Here is a 23,485-nt window from a genome sequence, read left to right as displayed (position 1 = left end):
CCTTACTGGAGATGCTAACAAAGAGTGAAATTTCCAAAGGCAAGCAGCAAGAGAAGGAAAAAGAAAGAAAGGGTATGGAATAAATCATAATCAGCCTAAGTAGCTCCTGTTTAAAGAGTGCAGGTTTTAATAAGTAATTTCAGTGGTACCTGTAGATAACTTAATGAAAACTCTGTTTTTTGTTCTTTGTTTTTTTGAATAAGAATTAGGTGATTTAATATATAACAAATGAGACTTCATCTAAAACATAGAAAAATGAAGGATCATTCAGTTAATGATATTGAGGTAACTAGTTCCCAACATGGAAAAGATCACTTAGAACCATGCCTTATACATCAACATAAATTACAGTTGAGTTCAAGAGTTAAGTTTTTCAAAAATCACTCCTTGGGAAAGTTAGAATAATTTGATTACTTAATATAGATAGAGATGAGTTATGATAAGCTATGCTAAAAACCAACAGAAAAAAAAAATCACAGAAGAAAATATGTATTTGACCAGGTACAAAAATTGAATCCTCTGTACGCTTCCTGACACACATACACATGCAGTCACCAAGCTGAAACATCAAAATAGACAAAGCAGTTTGTACTATGAAAAAAGATTAATATACATCACATATAATTCTAAATAGACTTATAAAAATATCAAATCGTCATAGACAGTTAAAGGACAGATTAGAAATTGGAGGTTATTTAAACTATATGTTGCCTTAAAAATCTAAGAGATATATATATATATATATATATATATTATAATTCTACAAAATTTATGAATCTAAAATCTGTATGGGGCTTCCCTGGTGGCGCAGTGGTTGAGAGTCCGCCTGCCGATGCAGGGGACACGGGTTCGTGCCCCGGTCCGGGAAGATCCCACGTGCCACGGAGCGGCCGGTCCCGTGAGCCATGGCCACTGAGCCTGCGCGTCCGGAGACTGTGCTCTGCAACGGGAGGGGCCACAACAGTGAGAGGCCCGCGTACCGCAAAAAAAAAAAAAAAAGCTGTATGATGCCAAATACTTGTGAGAATATTATGAGAAGGGCACTTTCCTATATTGCTGGTGGCATTGTAAATTGATATAACCTTTTTTTGGAAAGCAATTTGGCAGTGTGTTTCAAGAGTCATAAAAATGTTCATACCCTTTAACCTAGTAATTCTCCTTCTGGGAATCTATCCTAAGGAAATAATCCAAAATATTAAAAAATGCCATATACTTGACAATGTTTATCCCAGTGTAATTTATACTATATAAAAATGGAAACCACTCAAACTGTCCCACATAAAGGCTATGCTTTAGTAAATTATGGTCCATTCACTCAATGGAATGTACATGAATATAAAATAGTGAGTATTATAACTCATTTGTACTAACAATTCCTTCTCATGGTAAATCCTTTTCTGAGAGATCAGCTCATGTCCTACTTACTTAATAAAACTAACAAAGATGTCATACATCATCTTTTTAACTGTTGGGAAACTCTGTTTTAATATCATTTGATGCATAAAAAATAGATGTAGATATGACCTCCTAATAAATATTATACTGCAAGTTAATAAAGTGCTGTACATATTCATGCAGACACTTAACCTAGTTGTACTTCCGTAGTGCACCTTAGAATGAAAATATTGCTCCCTGTTTTTTTCAAAGGAGTGAGTCAGTAGAAGGAACATCAGATTTCATTTCATAAAATTTAAGTTTAGGTTTCTGCCTTTGCTACTGGCTAGGGTTATATTCTTGAGCAAATCACAGTTCTTCTATTATCCTTAATTTTCTTATTTGTCACATGGGGCTAGTGTTTCTCACAATCAGAACTGTTGTGAAGGTTAAATAAAGTTATGTATGTAAAAAGAGCTTGTACACTGAATCACAGCATACTAATTTAAAGTAAGCTAATTTTGTTACTAAAGTAATTTTTATTAAAATTTATACTACACTTATTTCTATTACTAATGTTAACAAAGAAAGAAAATACATTCTTTCCTAAAGCTTTAATCCACACATTTTAATTCTTATAATATATATAATGTTGCCTTCACATAATTAAGGTTTGCTCAAACCAGTTATTCTCACAAATGCTAAGTGTTAGATTTGACTAGTTTCTTAATCTAGTTAATTTGTTTTGACCTAATGAAATGAGTTGATTTTAATGATACCTAGATAATCCCAAATGTGATCATCAGAATAATATATAATGAAACAGGTGTTACTCTTAGTTGAATAGAATAAAAATTAATATTTTTATAAATTTTTTTCTATATGATTTTTTAAAAAATCTATGCCTCTATATTAGAATCTGCTAAGTTATTTTCTGTAGTAAATGATCCTCACATCTTGCTGACTTTACAAAATAAAAAGTTTATTTCCTGATCACATTGTACGACCTGTGTGGGTCAACAGGAGGGCCCTGCCCATTGTTCTTGCTCATAAGAAGGAGACTATGGGAGGGCTTCCCTGGTGGCGCAGTGGTTGAGAGTCCATCTGCCAATGCAGGGGACACGGGTTCGTGCCCTGGTCCGGGAAGATCCCACATGCCGCGGAGCCCCTGGGCCCGTGAGCCATGGCCACTGAGCCTGCGTGTGTGGAGCCTGTGCTCTGCAACAGGAGAGGCCACAACAGTGAGAGGCCCGTGTACCAAAAAAAAAAGGAGACCATGGGAAATTGAACACTGGCTAATCATGCTTCATATACGTGCACATATTGTTTTTACTCACGTGACGTTGGTCAGACCAACTTCAAGAGTGTAGGTGGGGAGATGCTATCCTACCTTATGCTCAGAAGAACCAAGATATTTTGTGACAGCTCTAATAACTTCCATAAACAAATATACTAATTAGATACCTCCTTGAATGTTATTTGATATACAAAGTAATTAAACATTACAATAAAATAAGTAACATTATAATAAAATATAATATTTTGTGGAATATATATATCTCTTAGATATTTAAGGCAACATATAATTTATATTTTAAGGCAACATATAATATAAATTAAACATTATAATAAAATAAAGTAAAATAGTTTATATTTTAATTTGCTTTCTCAAACTATGTCTCCTTAACTCCATCACTGCAATAGGATTTTCATTTTTCACATCTAATATTGTGCTAGTGAAGGAGATTGTGCTCCAAAATTATCTCTCTATACAGTGGTTTCATCAGTGAAACTATCTCAAAATGAAAATAAAAATCAATATATAAAATTCTAATTTTAGCTTCTTGGCAGAGATTTTGCTGTCACTGGTGATATTATACAGGGATCCATTAGCATTTAGAGTACAGTCACTCCTTGGTATCCAAGGGCGAATTGATTCCAGAACCCTCACAGATATCCAAATCCATGGATGCTCAAGTCATATAAAATGGCATAGTGGGAGGGAGACGCAAGAGGGAAGAGATATGGGGATATATGTGTATGTATAGCTGATTCACTTTGTTATACAGCAGAAACTAACACACCATTGTAAAGCAATTATACTCCAATAAAGATGTTAAAAAAAATAAAATGGCATAGTGATTGTATATAACCTACAAATATCCTCGCATTTACTTTAAATCATCTCTAGATTAATTACAATACCTAAAGCAATGTAAATGCTATGTAAATAATTGTAAATACAACGTAAATGGTACGGAAATAGTTGCCAGCATGCGGCAAATTCAAATTTTGCTTTTTGGAAGTTTCTGGAATTTTTCTTTTGTGTATTTTTGATCCATGGTTGGTTGACTCTACTGATATGGAACCCAAGGATATGGAGGGCCAACTGCATTTTAGTAGTGATCACTTATCACGATGATACAAAAACAGTAAAACCATTTAGGAAAGTAAGTTAAACGACTGAGTTTACTTTTGATGTACAAGCAAAATAATGCAGGGGTCAGCAAACTATGACCCTGTGGGCAAAATCCCACCTTCTTTCTGTTGTATAATTATTAGAACACAGCTACGTCCATTTACTTTAGTATCGTCTTTGGCTACCTTCACGCTATAATGGCAGAGCTGAATAGTACAACAGAGGCTATATGGCATGCAAAGCTGAAATTTTTACTATCTGGCCCTTTATAGGAGAAGTTTGCTGACCACTGGACTAAAGAAAAGAGTGTAAAACAAGGAAAAAAATACAATTTGTAAATAGAAGACCTGGATTTGTCTTGATTCTAACATTATTCACTGTGTGATTTTGACCAGATCATTGAACTTCTCTGAATTATTTCCTCATGTGAATAGTCCAAATGACTTCCTAGTAGGTGAATAATAATAGCTGTGCTTGCCATCTCCCAGGATTTTATGAAAACTCAAAGGATAATATATTTCATAATGCTTAATTAGCTACTGTGCAGTTAAAATTGATCATTTTAAAAGAATATTCTGTATTTCTCCATTTTTCCTCATTGTCCAGTAAAGACTGAAGTGAGCTTTGTGATTCAATTTCTGTGAACCTCTGGAAGGGTAACCCTCAAGGGCTTATAATCTTCTTTTCTGGAGAGAGGGCCCAAAATGTATATCGGATTCTCAAAATGGTCTGTCATTCTCAAAAGGGTTTAAAGCCATTGGCTTGAATAATTTCTGTTTTAATTTTCAGACTGATAGTAACATTTTGTAGCACTTCAAAAATTAAGAAAAAATACCATATTAGAAACATCATAGCAATATGCTCATGTAGATGCTGGCCAACTAAATAACTGCTTAGAGAACTGAGTATAGTGCTCAGAAAGCAACCATGTGAAAATACATTTCTAAAAATAAGAAAATCTTATGTTTCTGCTGAGCTCTGAGTGATATTATAGTGTCAAATATTTTCAGTTCTTCCAAACTCCTGCAGATTCTGAATTGTTTTCTGTAAACATGATAAGAAATGTTATGTTTTAGAAAACTAGAGTATTACCATCCCCGTTCCTGACATTCTGGGTTTTAAAAACTCAGCCTTCCTCCTATTATATAATTATTAGAATATAGCTACATCAATTTGTTTTAGTATTGTCTTTGGCTACCTTCACACTATAATGTCAGAGTTGAATAGTACAACAGAGGCTATATGGCCTACAAAGCCAGAATCTGGAAAAGACTATACACACACACACACACACACACACACACACACACACACACACATACACATATATGTGTATAACTGAGTCACTCTGCTGTATACCTGAAACTAACACAGCAGTGTAAATCAACTATATTTCAATAAAAATTAAACAGAACAAAAACAAGAAAAGCATGCAAATATAAGAATTTAAAAAGTGGTACTGGATAAAGGAAAAAAAAAACTAGACCAGGAAAATAGGCTGGGAATGGGAAGGCACAATTTTAAAGGAGTTTAAAAGATGATATTTCTTTTCCAGTTTTTTATATTACTTGTTTTCACTTTGGATTTGTGTTTCTAAACTGTGAACACAGAGTGTGAATGGGAGCCTCAGAAGTTCTTTCCACTTAATTCAATGTGGGCAGGCTTAGCAGCAGGATAACATAAGTATAGTTAGCTACCAGTTAGTACATTTCAGTTCACTTCCTTCTACTGAGTGGAAAATCCTTCCATATTCTCTATCTATAGGCTCTGGATTGTTATGGAAACAAGGAAACAGTATTTTTATAGCTGTTGTCCTGAGCTATCTTTAGGAGTGTCTTGTTGATTTCTTACTTGCATTCCAGGATTAGGTTTTCTAATAGACTGAAATTAGGGTAAAGGACTTAATCTGAGATAGTCTTCGTAGCTGTGAAGAGATTACAGAAAAGAGAAAAATGTATTAAGGGTTCACATTTAGGGCACGATCAGGCCTTCTCGTAATTATCTTTTTTTGCGGTACGCGGGCCTCTCACTGTTGTGGCCTCTCCCGTTGCGGAGCACAGGCTCCGGACGCGCAGGCTCAGCGGCCATGGCTCACGGGCCCAGCCGCTCCGCGGCACGCGGGATCCTCCCAGATGGGGGCACGAACCCGTGTCCCCTGCATCGGCAGGCGGACTCTCAACCACTGCGCCACCAGGGAAGCCCTTGTAATTATCTTTTTTTGTGTTCGTGTTTCACTTCAGGCTCAAATGAGACTGTGTAAGAAATTAAGTAAGGATACAAGGTAGTGTGGAACAGTGATGTTCGTACTCCTTCCCTGTCCCCCACCCCTGGAATCCTTCATTTAAATTAAACCTTATGAATGCCAAATATATAAAACAGAAAATGGAACTATTTGTGCGTGTATGTGTCTGTCCATGGTGGGGCAGGGGTAGTGGGATGTATCCAAGAGCAGGCAGCCTGTTTCCATAGTAGGACAAGGCTTGGAGGTAAGATAGGTGTGCATTTAAACTCTGACTGTGTCACTTTCAATGCTCATGTGTGTTTTACTTAACATTTCTGAGCCTTAGTATAAATAAGTTTTGAGACATCTTTTCCAGAATTTTACTTTGGGAATTAATTGAGGAAAATATACCCAAAGTGCCTAGGATACCACAGTCCCGCCCTTATAGTAGATTCTCAGTCAGTGTTAATTTCCTTTTATACATCTTTCCAGTTCAAATGTTCCCAGAGTTTGGGGGATGGGCTTTTCCCCACCATCTTCTCCTAGTCCCAAGGCTTAGAGCACATATTCTACTATCTGTGGGAAATTGTGGAAAATAAATTCTAGAGAGCAAAGGAAATTACCCACATAAAGCAAAGATTTCCATTAGGTAGGACAGAACCAATAAAAATTAATAGCACATGATCAGTGAGTCACCAACTATTATGAGGTGGATTATTTGAGCTTCTGATGGTTCTTTCCTTGACAGAAATATGTAAGAGGTGTAGATTGGTAAGACCTATAAAACCCAAGAGACATTGAGAAGTCAGGAAAATTGTGGCATCGGACTGAAAGGTTTGTCTTTTGTATGGTCCCTCGTGTAATAATATAATAATAGCAAAAAAAAATAACAGTATGTACCAGGTACTCTTTTCAGTACTTTACGTACGTATTCAAACATTGTCATCCTTGCCACGACCCTATAAGGGAGTTGCTGTCATTCTTCCCATCTTGGGATAAGCAAAGGGAGGCATTGAGATAAATAACATGCCTGAGTCATGCAGTGAGTACGTGGCATTAGTGGGGTTTTAAACCCACAGAGCTTGGCTGCAGGGTCAGCATTCATACCCTCTGACCTGTATTGTGTCATATGTTGAGAAGAGCAAGGTATATGTGTTTTACCATAAATTTTTTGTGTACTGATGGTATTTGTTCATCTCTCCCTCCTAATGGTTAAGGACTTAGTTTCAAGACTCTACCTTTCTAGGTGAAAGGATGATGCCATTGTTACCTTTGGGAAATGTACAAGTAATTTGCAGAAAATCAGCTTGAAAAGCACTGGGCTCTGATGGATCCTCCAACACTTTTTACTTGTAAATATTGAATTGAGCAAGGTATATCTACCTTTACTATGTGTGAGAAAACCTTGTATGATACTTAGACTGAATGGCCTTACTGTCTTGATGCTGAGCGTATGAAGCTTTTAAACATGAAAATGTACCTCCTTAATTTTCTTTTTTAGTGTATTTTTTAAAAAATAAGATACACAAATAAATTAGTTTGAAGATATTTAATTTGTCAAACTCAAAGAACACATGGAAATCTAATCTCATATCTGAGATGAATCTTAAAAGATGTTGGATGTTAAATTTAAATTGAGTTTAACCAATGTCCCTTAATGGTTTGGGTGATGTATTCTTTCATCTAAATGACCTAGCTTCAGCTGTCGTCACTTAAGTTCAGTATCTGGGTAATTATACATCTTTCAGGTAGGTTGGCTGTCACATTCTCTCTCTTTTCCTTTCTGACACTGACAGTAGTTGATGAGTTTTGAATTACTGCCCCAAGGTAATAGCCAAGACAAGCATAGTTCTTACACCATAATTTCATGTTAAATTGTATTAAATATGGACATTCAACATTTGAAAACTTTGCATTTTGTCTCTTCAACCTCTGCTACCTAATTACTACCAATACTTCAATTTTCTTAGTCTCAGCTTTCCATATTTGTGTAATGATGGGGTAGAATTCCATTGGCCATTTCAATTCTTACATTTTATGATTTTGTTTAAAAACTTCAGGTGCCTTTTCCCTCTCAATTTGTGGTTCTTTATATTGTGAATATAGAAAAATACTAGGCCATCTCAGACAAGATACTTTCCATCAGTCCCGTGAGAGATGTTGAAGTAGTTCCTCCAAAATAACAGGCTTTGCCGTGATCCAATTATTATGTTTACCACTTGCTAATGAAGGATGACATACCCGATAGCTGCCAATGCCTGCTTGGCTGTGACAGTAAACGGTGAATTGCGGTAACATAGAGCGCTTCGTCTATTATTTGATTGGTATCAAATAGCTGTTTTTGTTCCATGGCATAATCTGCGCAATGAAAAGCATGAAAAAGAATATTGGCTCAACTCCTCCTTACTCTAAGCGTGTTTCAGTGGGAAAAGTAGTGTCAGCGTGAGCATCACCATTTTTACCACCATTGTTTTCATTCAACAGTGGACATTTCTTCAGAGCGCCACTGGTAGTACCTGAGCCATGCTTTATGGCTGGAAAAGTAACATTAGCCGGCTGATACTCATTGACGGCTTGCCATGTGCCAAGCACCATACCATGTCCTTTATGTGTAGTATATCACATAATCCTCATTACTCTTTACAAATGGGGAAACTGAGGCACAGGGTTTTTTTGTTTGGTTTTAGTAGTTTTCTCACTGACAGAGTGGAAAAGCTAGAATTCAATCCCAGATATTTGGGCTCTAGAGGCTACAGTTTTAGTCACTGTGCTATACCACCCTCAGTATCCTTGAAGGTAGATTTAAGTGAGTTTGCAATTGAGGAAAATTATTGCATATCAAAGATAGTGTAGCTTTCTTGGCAATTCAGATTATGAATGTCCTCCAAGATCCAACTTTCTAAAACGAAAAAAGAAAAAAAAATTGCATTTATTATGTCTAATATATTCCTTTTAGAGGAATTGTATAGTTTTATCATTTGACTGTTTACAGTGTTAAAAAAATTAATGACACTCATTAAATAAATAGTAAGGCAGACTTTATTCAGGGTCACTGTGATAGGTGTAGGAACCACTGCAACAGAGTTTTGTAGTGGGGGAGAGAGATTGGACTTAACTCTGAATACAACAAGGCAAAGTAGGGATTTATAGCCAAGGAGCAGGGTGGGGAATCAGTGGATAGAAAATTACTAAAAGGAAACACAGGGAGTAAGGGGTGATTTTAGCCAAACCGACCTAACAGGATTCTTGCTAAAGGCCTATCAGAGGTAATCAGATATCACCTGGGCAACGATGATGGGAGGATAAGGAAACTGATCAGATATCGAGGGTGATCAAATACTGAAGATGGGGGATTCTGGCTAAACTGACTCAACAGGATTCTTACTAGAACTGGACTTTACAAAAAAGGACACAGGAACCCAAGGCTCAGTCACAGCAAGAGCTCAGAAGAGGCAGACCAAAGTTTGATCAAAGACAGAATGTTTTCCAGTAGGTAGTATGGTTTTCTTTATTGCTTTTCTTTATTGCTATTTTATTGTTTGATGTCATGTATGATCAGGAAGATAAGATCAAATTATATTGAAGTTCTTATAGGAAGATTCTTTTAACAATAACATTTAAGGTGTGATTTCCAGAAAATGCATTATCACAATTCAGATCCCTGATTATAATCTCTCTCTATATGTGGGAAAATGTAAGTTATCCAGATTTCTTGCTAAGAAATAGTTCCCCACTTCCTGATGCTGCTGGATCATTTTTCTCCCCTCTTGGGATAAGAAGAGAACCAGATAATAAGAGGCAGTTAAATGGCACATGGATTTCCTACCATTTATAGAAATATCATTTCATTACACCTTGAACAGATCTCTGTTTATTGGCTTGAGCTTCAGATGAAATAGTTGGCCAACATTTAGTGGTCATGTTTTATTAAAATGCACACTTAGAATCCAGTCCAGAACAGGAGATGCTCTCACTGTGAGAGGCACGTGGGGACTGAGAAGGACTTTGAAGTGAGCTGTTTTACCTTGTCCTGTGCACTCTAGGATGTTCTCACCAGTGGGGTGGTGGGTGAAGCTCTAGTGCTACTTAAATGTGTTCTCTTACTCCTGCTTCCCTCACTGGATCTCTCTCCTTCCTCCCACATGTTTTCATAGCTGAAAAGAGGATAGGACGCAGTTCCAATGTATTAAATAAAAAGCTGGAAACAATATGCAGGTAGATTATTATTGTTGTTATTTGGCACAGTTCTTTTGTGAGAGAATTTTCCTTCAACATTTAGCTTCAGTTGTAGATTTTATAACTATCTTGTGAACAAAAAAAATCAAAAAGCAACTTAAGAAATATGTAACTTCCTATAGATTTGCCATTATTCAACGGTGATGTAGGATTTTTATGATGTAAGTTGCAGCTAAAAATAGCAAGGGAGCCATCTTGTGAAATACTGTTTGAACTGCAGGCCAGTGGCTTCTGGGCCAAGAGGAAGGCAGAATGATGTTCATGGTGAAACAAAAGGTCAGAACAACCCTTTGATTTAATTCCTTTAACTGACATATTTGTTTTGATGCATCTATACATTCTTTCCCAGCCTGACTAGGTACAACAGCAAGTACCTGCAGAATAGTATGTCCAGTGTATAGTTCATACTCAGGTTATTCAACAACTGAGCCCGTAAGTTTGAGGAACGGTATTTGTAGCCTTGATCCCAAGTACGTGCTCTAAGTGACTGAGCTAATAGTTTAAATCTCAGCCTTAATGTTTAGTAAGTGTTTAACCTTGAACACATTGCTTCAATAAACAGTTTCGACATTCAGAGTGAAGATAATTAGTTGTACTTCATCTCATAGGATTGTGAAAGTTGAATTAAGTGTACATATGAAGGGACTGGCATTGTATCTGTCATGCAGTGAGAGAGAGAGAGAGAGAGAGAATGTTCAATAAATAATAGTGTTGGCCATTATTTTTATTATTGGTAATGACAATTATCTTTATTTTATTTTTGGTAATGAAAATATAGTAATAAAGTAATACCATAGCTGGGATAAAAGAGGAACTCTAATCAAGGTCACCCTACATACCGTTTGCTTCCTAATTTTGTATCCTTTTCTCCTGAAGAGACTCTCCCCCCATATTGTATAGCTTTAGGCCCATAAAACCCTGCCTCTGTCATAGGGTGTAAATCAGAATCACTTCTGTAGATATTTTAAAATACATATGCACATTCCCCTCCTCTCCCAGTGAAAGACAATAATTTTGGTGTTCCGGGGTGGATTTTTAAAATTTCCTATGTGATTCTGATGTGTACCCTTGGTTTAAAACCAATGATCTAGAAGAACAATGCACTACTTTGTGAAAGTTCTGAAATGGTTGCATCTTTTTATCAAGACATTGTTTAGTTGTTTCTTAATTAGAATCATACTTTTCTGGAACTATATTTCTTCAGTGTTCGATTAGCTTCTTTGCTTATATGGCAGAGATGTGGGTTTGACTAGCTTTTTAAAAAAGACCAGGTGTGATTATCATTTCACTATGTTTTCTGAACAGCTGCCTCTTTTTCTTAGGTTGCTAACGGAGTACACTCTGAACTTATGTTGTTCTCCTCACCCCACCTCCAACATTTTATTCTTATGCCCTACAATTTTTTTTTTTTCTTTTGCGGTACACGGGCCTCTTGCTGTTGTGGCCTCTCCCGTTGCGGAGCACAGGCTCCGGACGCGCAGGCTCAGTGGCCATGGCTCACGGGCCCAGCCGCTCCATGGCATGTGGGATCTTCCCGGACTGGGGCACGAACCCGTGTCCCCTGCATCAGCAGGCGGATTCTCAACCACTGCGCCCCCAGGGAAGCCCTGCCCTACAATATTAATGTTTTTCTGCATCTAAAGTAATTTAAATTGTTTTATATTAAAATAATATTTTGATTGTTACTTTTAGGGTTTTTTTTAAAAAATAAAATTTGCACAAATCAATAACTTTCTTTTTTCTTGTCAGTCCTGAATAAAATTAAAAGGAGTAAAAAAATTAGTATAGCAGAACCATTTAGAACTGAGCATGTCTATTAAATAAAATATAGGATATTAATAAAATCCATAGGCATTTCTTTTTAATTCAACTTATTTTCTTGAACATCTGCTATGAGCAAAGCACCACACACTGTATGTAGAGGAAAGAAAAATGATTAAAACAGTGTCTTTGCTCCCAAGAAATTTGTCGTCCAGAAGAGAGAAAAAAGCATGTAACCAAATGGTAAGAATTCATGTTAGGGTCATACATAATCCCTCCAAAGGAAATAGAAAGTACTATGTGTGTTGAAAGAAGGCAAGATCACAGCTGGTTGAAAGGGAAAGGAATGACTGTGTGTTGAAAGTGGTGTATGGGGCGGGGTGGGGGCAGAAAGGACAGAAACAGTTGCAAATAACAATTGAAGGGCCACATTTGTACAAGTTAGAAGGAGCAAACAACATAAAAAATGTAAGGAATCAGAAGAGTCTAGCTTATTTTTTTCAGTGAATAATGATGACTCTGGTGTTACCAGAAGGTATTGATAGAACAATTGCATAACAGGGAGTTTTGGGGAAATAGGAATGGTGGTTTGCAAGTAGAGGCCTTGGAACACCTACGGGTTTTACAAACTATGGAGTATAAAGACTGAAACAGTGCTTTAGGGAGAATGGACTGTGCTGAGATGGATTTGGGTGAGAAAAGACCACAGTCAGTCTATTTTGATGCCCTGAAGTAGTGGCATTGTAACCACTGAGAAGCAGGGAAGGAGAATGGAAGGGTTGTGATGGAGAGGGGATCTGCTTCATTGCCTACAGAGCCATACGGCTTTGGGATGTGAGCTTGAGGAAGACTTGAGGACTCTGGCCCTTTGGTGACTGATTTAAATCTAACAAGATGGTGGTGGTGAGGCCATACGTGTTGGGTCAGGGTATTGTTCCATGACACAGAGTCAGGAACCTCCTCAGCACACCTGATATGGGGAAGTCAGGGCTGGGGAAGGGGTAGGCTTCTATGAAAAAATGCTCCTTAAAGCAAGTCTTTATCAGACAATCCTTAAGTTACTCAAGAAAAAGGTCACTAAAAAAGAGTGGCAAGACAAAGTGAATTAACATGATAGTTATCTGCTGGTCATCCACTAAGAACAAAATCCTGAATTACTGGATGGAGGGAGATGAAATATGCTAATCTGATTATTTCAAAAGGAAAAGTACTATTCAGAAGTCAACACAATAAAGAGAAATCTCGAATCACAACCTGTGCGCAGAAGAGATTTTTAAGGATAACAAGAGAGTTAGTAGAGGGATACCTTTATGAGCATCTTTCCATAACCCCACGGTTTCACGAGAGCCACAACGAACCAGCTGTTTGAAAACATTTTAGGTCCAAGCTCTAAAAGCGAATCAGGTACTCTTGAAATCCTCAACACTTGAAAAATGAGAAACTGCCTCAGTAGAATGGAGAGAGGGCTGCAGTGAGGGGCAGAGAGTAGAAAGGGAGTTTCAGGAAGAATATATTTATTTAGATGTCCAATGGAAATGCACTAGGGCTACAGTGAGAACTAAAACGTGGTCCCTCACAGAACTTCTAATTGCAGAACTGATGATTACAATCTAGTGAGGTAAGTCTTAGGTTAAAGGAAATGTGTACACAGGAGGGGGACCAAGCCCAGTCTTGGGGGTATGTAGTGAGGGCTCAAGGAAGGCTTGTTGGAGAAATTAATTTCTAACCTAAGTAATGATGGAATTTTAGGGATCAGCCAGGTGAAGAGTGGTGGTGGGGGGAGGGTGTGCATTTCAGGTAAAGGACGAAACATAATCAGAGGGGATCAATACAGAAGTAGTTTAGTTAATTTATTTGTATCTTTCATTTACATGGTACTTACTTTTCACAGAGTGAATTTTTTTCTTCAAAATAGTAACCAATTTGCTCAGCATTATTAACTGCATAATTATAAAATTTCCAACTTATTCATGATGCTTTAAAAAAAAAAGAATGTGCTGTTTCTGACCTTATTCTAGTCTTTTCTGTTCTTTTATGTTTTGTTACATCCCATTCTACACTAGCCCAAGCTGTTCTCTAAAGCTCTTCCATATGTCTTGATAAGATTACTTTTAGGTATTTCATATTTCCCTAAATATTGAAAATAAGGTATTTTTCCATCTCATTTAGCACATCTGAGATTGTGTTAAAATAGAATAATGCTGTTGGTTTCTGCATATTTATCATGCATTCAGCAATTTTGCTGAGCTTTACTCTATTCGACAATTTTCAATATTCTCCTGTATTTACTAGAAATTTAATTCCATCCACAATGAATATTTGTCTTCTTTATAATAATTATTCCTTTTATATGTTCACTGCCATTAAACCTGCTAGAACTTTCAGAATAATAAATAATAGTTGTAAAATGGATATCTTTTTCCCCCTGATTTTAAGGGGATTCCTCTTGTTGACCTTTAATACTAAGTATGATATTAAATGTTTTGAGATAGATATTCTTTGTCTTGATAAGACAGTAATTTTCTGTTCCTAGCTTTTAAGAACTATAATAAATGGTACAGATGGTTAATCAGATTGCTTTCTAATAGCTCTAGTAAGTCTTGATACCATGTAGAACAAATCTTCCCACCTCACTTTTTCCCCAAATATTCTTAGCTATTGGTCCTTTACTTTCTTTTATTACTTTTAGAAAATTCCATCAACTTGCACTGAAAATCCTTCAAAATATTTATAATGCAGTTGCATTATACTTAACATACATTTGGTAAAACTGATATCTGTAGCTCTCTTCATTTCTTCAGGCCTTTTATGTCATTTATTTTGTAACTTTTTTGGTAATTTTATCTAGAAAATACTTATATATTAATTATTATATTTGTTCTTAGATATATTTATTAATATTGTTATAGAGATCTTTTGATTTTGTATTGCATTTGATGGTTGGTTTTTCTGGGGGTATAGGAATGTTGTGTTGTGGATGATAAATGGCCAGACACTGGACCTAAAATACCTGGGTTTAAATCCCAGCTCCTCCACTTTATTAGCTGTGTAATCTTGGGAAAATTATTTAACCTCTCTGTGCTTCAGTTTCTCCATTTGAAAAATGAGAATAGGAGTACATATGTTATTTGGTTATTGTGAGAAGTAAACAAATCAGTATGTTTAACTGATTGTAAGAGTGCCTGGCACATAATAAGCACATATGAGTATTTATTATTATTGGGTTGTTGTTTTCTTGACTTTGAATCCAGTATACCTGTTTTTGGCTTTATTACATAGACAAGCATGTTGTACAAAAAATAGTAATAGCTTCAACTTGTACTTTCTCATTTTATACCTTTTTTTCCCTAATTCTATAGCATTGGCTCACAGTATAGTGGAGAAGTCATAATGACGAGGTATTTTTCATGTTCCTGATCTTAAAGCCAATGCCTGGAAGTTTCACCTTAAGTATATGTTGGCTATTAGTTTTTTGATTAAAAACCAGGTTAAGGGCTAGGCCCGTGAGCCATGGCCACTGAGCTTGTGCGTCTGGAGCCTGTGCTCCACAACGGGAGAGGCCACAACAGTGAGAGGCCCACGTACTGCAAAAAAAAACCCCAAAACAAACAAAAACAAACAAACAAAAAAACTACGGCACAGTGATGCCACAGAATATTAAAAACCACGTTAAGGACTTGTCTGGCGGCCCAGTGGTTAAGACTTCATGCTTGCACTGCAGGGGCCACAGGTTTGATCCCTGGTCGGGGAACTAAGATCCCGTATGCTGCGTGGTGTGGCCAAAAAATAAATGAGTTTAAAAACAAAAACCAGGTTAATAAATTTCCTTCTGTTTCTAGTTCTGTTTTAGAGCGATCAATTTTATCAAATGCTCTTCTGCATCCTTATACCTATGAGGACTTCGAGGTTACACTAGACCCCTATAATCAGGCCCTGGCAGGTCCTACCACCGTCCCCTGTCATTCAAGCCTCACTGGCCTCCTCAGTCTCCCTCACATGTGCCAGGCTCACTTCTGCCTCAGGTCCTTTGCACCAGCTCATTCCTCTCTTCCCCTAGATATTTCCATGGCCCTCTGCCTTCACCTCTTTCAAATCTTTCCTCAACTGTCACCTTCTCCGTGGAGCCCACTCTGACCACACCATTTAAAATTACAATCCTACATGCTATATTCCTAATAACTCCCATTCTTTTCTATTTGTTACACCATGTAATGATTTCTAACAATTACAATTTATTCTGTTTATTTTCTTTACTGTCCAAAACTAGAGTAGCTCCATTTGAACAAAGAAGACTTTCTTCTTTTGTTCACTTATTGTATTTATAATGATTAACACATTACAGTCAATAAATGTTACTTGAATAAGTTGAATGAGTGAATCTGTTGAGATAGTCATATTGTTTTCCCTTTCAATCTGCAAATGAGGTATATTGCTTTAGCTGCTTTTCTGATGTTGAATGAATGTAGATTTGTCACTTTCTTATAATTTTGTCAGCTTTTGCTTTAATAGTTTACAAAGTTATGGTGTTTGGCACATACAGAATCATGATTACTATAACATCTCTACTATTAGAGTACCTAGTCACTCTCATATGTGAGTGTGTAGCCTTTAAATCTATTTGATCGATATTAATATTGCTATGCTGATTTTCTTTGGATAAGAATTTGCTAACAAGACTTTTTCTATCCCTTTGTTTTTATTTGAACTGTGATCTTTTTATATACTCTAATAATCCCTGTCTTTGCCTTTAGTCTATTTACATAAAGTGTGATTGTTGATATATTTGGGTTTTCTTCTATTCGTGTTATTTTATGTCATCCTCTTTCTTTGTTTCTTCTTTCCCTATTTTTCTACCCTTTTGTTGGATCGATAGTGGTTGCTATTATTCTTTAACACATTTTTAGCTAATACTTTTAATTCTATATGTTAGCCAAACAACACTTAACTTATTAAACCTCTATTTTCCCATCCATTGTGTTTACTGTTGTCCATTGTTTACTTTTAGTGTTTGCATGTGTGTGTTTCTGTGTGTGCATATGTTTTGCAGTTAGTAGTTGATTAAATTTTTGACTTCTTTTCCCATTTATCTGCCCACTTTTGTTTCTCCTATGCTATGTTTTCCTACTAGGCTCCTTTCTTTTTTCTGAAGTATATAATTTCTCAAGCACACCTAGATAGTCATTTTAGTAGGAGCTCCCTGGATGGTAAGGTTTCTTGGATATTATATGTCTGAAAATTGCTAAAATAGGTCCCTCATTATTTTTTGATAGTTTAGCTAAATATAAATTTTCAGGATGATGGTTATGTTTTATCAGCACTTTGAAGAGGTTACTCCATTATTTTACAATGACTATTATTGCTCATGCATTGTTCCTTTTTAAGTAATCTTTTCCCTCCTTCTAGCTGATAGCTTTTTGGATTTCATCTTGATTCCAATATTCTTTGGTTTCTCTATTACGTGTCTAGGTGTGGATTTTACATTTATTTACCATATTCAATACTGAGTGCACTTTCAATATGGATCCACAGATCTTCAGTTCTTGAAAATTCTCGGTTTAAATACTGTTTCTGTTTTAGTCATCCCATTTTCTTCTTCTGGACTTACATGATTGTAATTCTCATGTCTCTGTCTCTAAAGGCCTCCTTCATGTTTTTAATTTTAAGTCCCCTTTCCTTTCTGAGTTGGGTTCTTCATGAATTATTCAACATCACCTTCAAATTCATTAATTCTTTCTTCACCTCTATCAGTCTATTTCATCTATTTTATTTCTTTAAAAATTAGTGTGTTTCATTTCCAAGATTTCTTACACATCCCCTTTCTTATCTGTCTATTCATATCTTTATACCTTTTTATCACATAATTTCACTAAAAATTTTGTTTTTATCTCTGGATATTCTAATATACCTCTTTCAGAATTTAAGTTCAGACTGTCCCATGAAATTATTCTCATTTAGATAAATTCCTGCTTTAGTGGTTGGTTGTGGTTTTGTTTCTTAGCATTTGCATTATTCATAGACTTTTGTTTAGAGGCTTATGTTGAGTGGTTTATATTCTACTCTTTTTCACTCTCCTTTTACTTCTCACTGTTTATCTACGGGTCCTTGCAGAATTTCCTGACACATGACATTAACATTTTATGTCTCAGTATAGACTATTTCGAGGCTTTTCTTGGGTCTGTCCTACTACCAGTGCTTAAATGCTGCATATTGAGAGTACCTGAGTAGATTTAGTATTTGAATAGACCTAGCTTAGCCACTTCCTAGCTGGCCTCTTATATTACGGAGATCCAAGTAAAATATGGGACCAAACTTATGCTAACCCAGCTTTTTAAGTGCAGTGTTGTTTTTTGGGGTATTTTTGCGGTATGCGGGCCTCTCACTGTTGTGGCCTCTCCCATTGCGGAGCACAGGCTCTGGACGCGCAGGCCCAGCGGCCATAGCTCACGGGCCCAGCCGCTCCGCGGCATGTGGGATCTTCCCGGACCGGGGCACGAACCCGTGTCTCCTGCATCGGCAGGCGGACTCCCAACCACTGCGCCACCAGGGAAGCCCAAGTGCAGTGTTTTAATGGGAGTATTCCTCACACACACATTGCTATTTTTGGTTTTCAGTGTAGCAAATCTTTGTCTATTTGTGTACCTTCATTAATGTTTAAAGAAAAGCTGGTAGATATCGTATTTAGTTGATTTTATTAATAACTTGGAATTTTTTGAAGCAGTGCTTTCTTCATCTTTGTGTCTACAGTATCTTGGCACAGTGTTTGGCATGTAACATTTATTGAATACTTTTTCATCAAACAGAATTAAATCATACTTATTGCTGTGGTGATATTTGATTTCTTTTCTGTGTAGAACTTGCTACCCTATGATATAAAATTGATCAAACGTAAAATAATAGTAATGCATTTTTTCTTATCTAAATTTCTTCTCCGTGAGATTGGGGTAATAGAACCTACTTCCTAAATTTTTGGTCAGAATTACTTAGATGTGTATTTTAAGCTGGGTTTAACTTTAGAATGAACTATATGAATGCAATTTCAATTTATTGTTGCTTTTATCCTTGCTGTTGTCAATAAATGTAATCATAAACTACTGTTTCTACATTGGAAGCTGGCTAAGAGATTAAAGATCTGCATGAACTGCCTATTAGTCAAATAGGGCTCTTAAACCTAGAGTATGTATGCTGCAGCCAACAAGTCTAAACAGTTTAACTATGGTACTTAATTTCAGGCAGTCTGAGGCAGAGGGTAGAAAAGCTGCTATTATCCAAGTGTTGCTTATTACAAGTTTAGTCTGACGTTTTTCAATAGAAGTGAACTTGTTTGTGAAAGTTGGCCACTTGACAGTCTTTCAGTAAATATTCCAAGTACTCATAACCAATAATGTATTTGGGGTTTATCAGTGTATCGTTATGGATATTTGATATTTCCCAGGAACAGGTATATTTGTAAGTAACAACCCAAGGTCTACATATTAAGGCTGGAGACGAAAGGCAGAAGTCTAAATTTGAACATTTCAGATCACAAATGCAGACATGTTAGGTTCAGGACAACTTCAGCCCTGAAAGTGAAGTGAAAGTTTGCCTGTTTGGTCAAGAAGAGCCCTGGTAGGACCAGTAGCAGAGGCGATTGGGTCTTTTCTGCACTGCCTCTCGGTAAAAACACTTTGCCTCTACATAGAATTTGTGTTCTTCTTTTGACATACAGCATCGTTACATTGTTGTGTAGTTGTATTTATCCTTCATTTCTTTATGGTTCTGCCCTAGGAGTTATATTTAGAGAATCATTCTCCTGTCCTTTCATGTATATTTTATGGTCACATTTTCTTTATATTTGATTATTTAATCTATCTGGTAATATTTAGTGTATACCATGAGGCAAGGACATAATTTATTTCTAAGTGGCTTACTATTTACCCCATCATTGTTTACTTAATAATCAATTCTAATTGATTCTCTAACTCTACATTGATATGAAATATCATATTTAGCAAACAGTACATTCAGTTATATGCTGGGTCTTTTCTATGCTTTCTGTTGTTTTCATTCATTAATTCTCCACATAGTTTTAATTATTAAAACTATAGATAACGTAGTTTTAATTTGGAAGTAAATTTTGCCTCATATTAGTCATGCTTTTAAATATTTATTGACTTATTGTTAATTTTATCCCAGATGAATTTTAGGATCATTTCATTAGGTTGTAAAAATTTTAAAAACTATGGAATTTTGATTGCAAAGATAGTAAATTTAGTAACTAGTGGGAGAGAAATTTAGTTCTTTTATGAGTTCACATACAGAAACATTGCATTTCTCTGTATGCTTTTATTTTTCTCTACCCTCTTTCTAAAGTTTTGTAAAGTTTTTAGGTTTATATGTCAGTCAACCAGTCAAGAAATATTTATTGACTGTCAATTAATGCACTAGTTAATAAGCCAGTAAGGTTTTGGAATTATAGTCTTAACAACATACAAGTAAACAATAAATCAGTCTCTATACTCATGGGACTCATAGTCAAGTGAGGAATGAGGTATTAAATCAATTGTTGCAAATAATTAAATAATTGCAATGTGCACAGTGTTTGAAGGGGTATTATTTATTTGTAGTATTAATAAATTCTGCCAGAAAAGTGACCTGTCCACTTGGGGCTGTTCAGATGGGGTGACATATATGGGCCTCCTGCTAGGTAATCCACTTACAGTGGACCTGCAATAGCTTTCTGCGGAAAGCCCTTCCCTTAAAGTGATGTGAAGACGAGATGATAGCTATTCTGGTGCTGTATTTATATAAATGTCAGGGGTTAGCCTACAGGCTTCCATCCAGATGTCTAGCACAGACTATGTACGGTCTCTCAGATTTGACTCTGTCTTATTCTGCAGTGTATTGGTCAATATTAGGTAGCTGGGGGTGGGGGGGGGAGCCCTAAACTGTAGCGCTTGCCAATTTCTGAGGTGTAAGTATTCCTACTACAGTTGATTTCATACTATCAATGTGAAGTCAGCTGACTTGCAGAATTCCTGAGAATGTAACCACTGATCTCTTCAAGACAGCTTCAGGGTATCTTTGAAACGCCCTCCTCCTCCCAGGTCCTATCCTCTGGTTTCTGCCTCACCCCGCCTCCTCCAAGGTCAGGCCCCATCAATCTTCAGTCTTGTCTGTTCCCTTAAGCTCTTGGGAAGCTGGATTGCCTGCCGCTCTTATAACTTTCTTGCCAAGCATATGTGATGCTATAACTTGACAGCTGCTCTCCTCAGGCAAAGCATTTTGAGCGTGAACACCTTAATTTAGGAGTTAAAAGAAAACAAAATTTAATATGGTTTCTTTTCCATTTTCTTCTTGCCAAGACAGTCTGTTTCACCCTGAGGCAAGGAAGGTGCTGCTGACTAACCACGGGAAAGGGTCAGGAAGTCCAGACAACCACTAAGATTAACAGTTTAAAAGCTTGGCATACTGTATCGCTTAGAGTCAATGGATACTTTTTGTAAGTCCATTAATAATATCAAGTCATTTAACCAGGGTCTGTTCTTGGGTTAGACCCTGTGGTGTATCCACGGAGAGGAGACCACTCTTATTTTATGCAGGGAAGAGGAGAAAACGTGAGAAACATCCCCTGAACAACCACGTGATCCTGTCACCTGGGCAGATGTTTAGGGTGTCGTTGGCATGCCCTTTATGTCAGAAAATGGCTAGGTGACTTTGTGTGTGTGCACTGGGTGACTGTGTGAGGGCAGCCACCTCTGAGGCACAGATTCAGCTGGAGAGCTCAGCGTAACGGGGTTGAGAGAAACACTTGGAAGGTGAAGCAGGAAGAGACTCAGAGAAGAATCATATCAGGATCCTTCAACCCTACTCCCTTCATTCTCCCTTCTGCTAACTTTGGAGATGATAAAGAGGAAGTACAGAGATGCCACAAGGAACTGGTTTCTGTTTTTTGATCAATGAAAGGTGATTGGCTTTCCTTACATCTAGAATTCTTTGGATTTGGGGCCATTTCATTTGTGATATAAATAGACTTTCTGAGGAAGTCCTCTGTTCCCTTTTCTGAAGATGTTCCAGTGGCTTCTGGGCCGAATCTGAGTCAGTGATGGATGAAAAGTTGGAGCCCTTTTTTCCTATGCCCTTTTAACTTGTGTGGGGCAGATCAAATTGAGCCCTCTGATACTCAGGCTTTTATTTTTTAAACAAACTGCAGAGCCTATTTATAGCAATGCCACAGTCAGTATTAAAGAAAACGTTGTATCTTTTCTTTTTGATCCTTGACCCTTTCTGGAGGTAGGTTACTTCTTATGGATATAACTTTGAAGGCATTCGTCCTCTTATGCAAGAAGAGAAAATGGGATGGTATGGGATAACTCAGATGCCTGTCCTGCTTCAGGTCACATGGTTATTCATCTGGAGAGGCAATAAAATAGTGTTGGATCTTAGCAGGACTCTCTGTAATAATCAGAGAACCCAGGTCAAACCAGTCCACACTGCTGGTTTAGCAAGGCTCTCTTGTTATTGGTATTCTGCTTATTGATGCTAGAATAGAGGACAGGGTAGAACTTGTTGAGTTCCATCTTGGATAGTGTACAGAAATGGTGCACCGTCCCAAATAGTCCAGTTTAAGCATTCTGTCTAACCCTTGTGATGGGCTTTTTCTTCTTCAAGTTACCTTGATCCAAGACTTCTCGGCCTTTTTCACACTTGCCCTGGATGGACCTTTGTACATATTGCCCTGATGTTCAGCATTCCAAGGCATTGGTAGATAAGAGCAGATGGAAGGTAAATGAGTTAAATGTGTAGACAGCTTACATCATGTTCCCCAAGCAGTCAGCAGGTCTGAGAAGCAGAAAGGTAGCTGTGAACTGGAGGCTGCCATGAGGAATGAGGAAACCTTGCTCTCAAGTTCTGTGAGGTACACATCTATGTGAAGGGCCAATCAGATGCCAGCCCCCTTCTTTCCGGCCAACACTACTTGAACCACACTCCTTTGAAGAGAATCTTACACGCCCCACCAGATCAACCACGATTCTCACTGAGGCTGGGAAATAGATTTCAGCCACAAACACTAACCAAACTACTATTATACTGTGCTTACAAGTATGAAAATATGACCAGGAATTCTCAGACACTTGAAGAAAGTCACCTAAATGAAGGAAGTGTAGGATTTCTCTCAGGGAATAGAGTTAATTTATGGTACAACATTGTTAAAACAAAGAAATGAATGTAATTGTTATTTTCATGGCGTAAGAACCGACTAATGAAAACAGGCAAAGTTCTTGAAAATTAAATACATTTGAAAAAACCCACAACCCTCAATAGATGAATTGACTAGCAATGAATACCAAATTGACTGAATAGGAAGAAGAGAAAGATGGAAATATTATGGGGAGGAAAATGTATGCGCTAAAATGACCAAATATTAGCCCATCCTCTCCTCCCCCAGGGCAAGTTTTGTGAGGGAGCCACATTAGGACTGGATTTGGGGGGATGAT

General features: G+C 37.0%; 1 protein-coding gene across 6 annotated transcripts in view; it reads left to right on the top strand.

Annotated features, from left to right (window-relative positions):
* The window catches only part of KCNK2 (potassium two pore domain channel subfamily K member 2), a 231,246-nt gene that overhangs the window by 123,786 nt on the left and 83,975 nt on the right, over positions 1-23,485 (top strand). The window lies entirely within an intron of this gene.

The sequence above is a fragment of the Pseudorca crassidens genome, chromosome 2 (assembly GCF_039906515.1).
Source record: "Pseudorca crassidens isolate mPseCra1 chromosome 2, mPseCra1.hap1, whole genome shotgun sequence".
Taxonomy (NCBI): Eukaryota; Metazoa; Chordata; class Mammalia; order Artiodactyla; family Delphinidae; genus Pseudorca; species Pseudorca crassidens.
The sequence above is the reverse complement of the archived record's forward strand: the minus strand, read 5'-3'. Positions and strand labels throughout refer to the sequence as shown.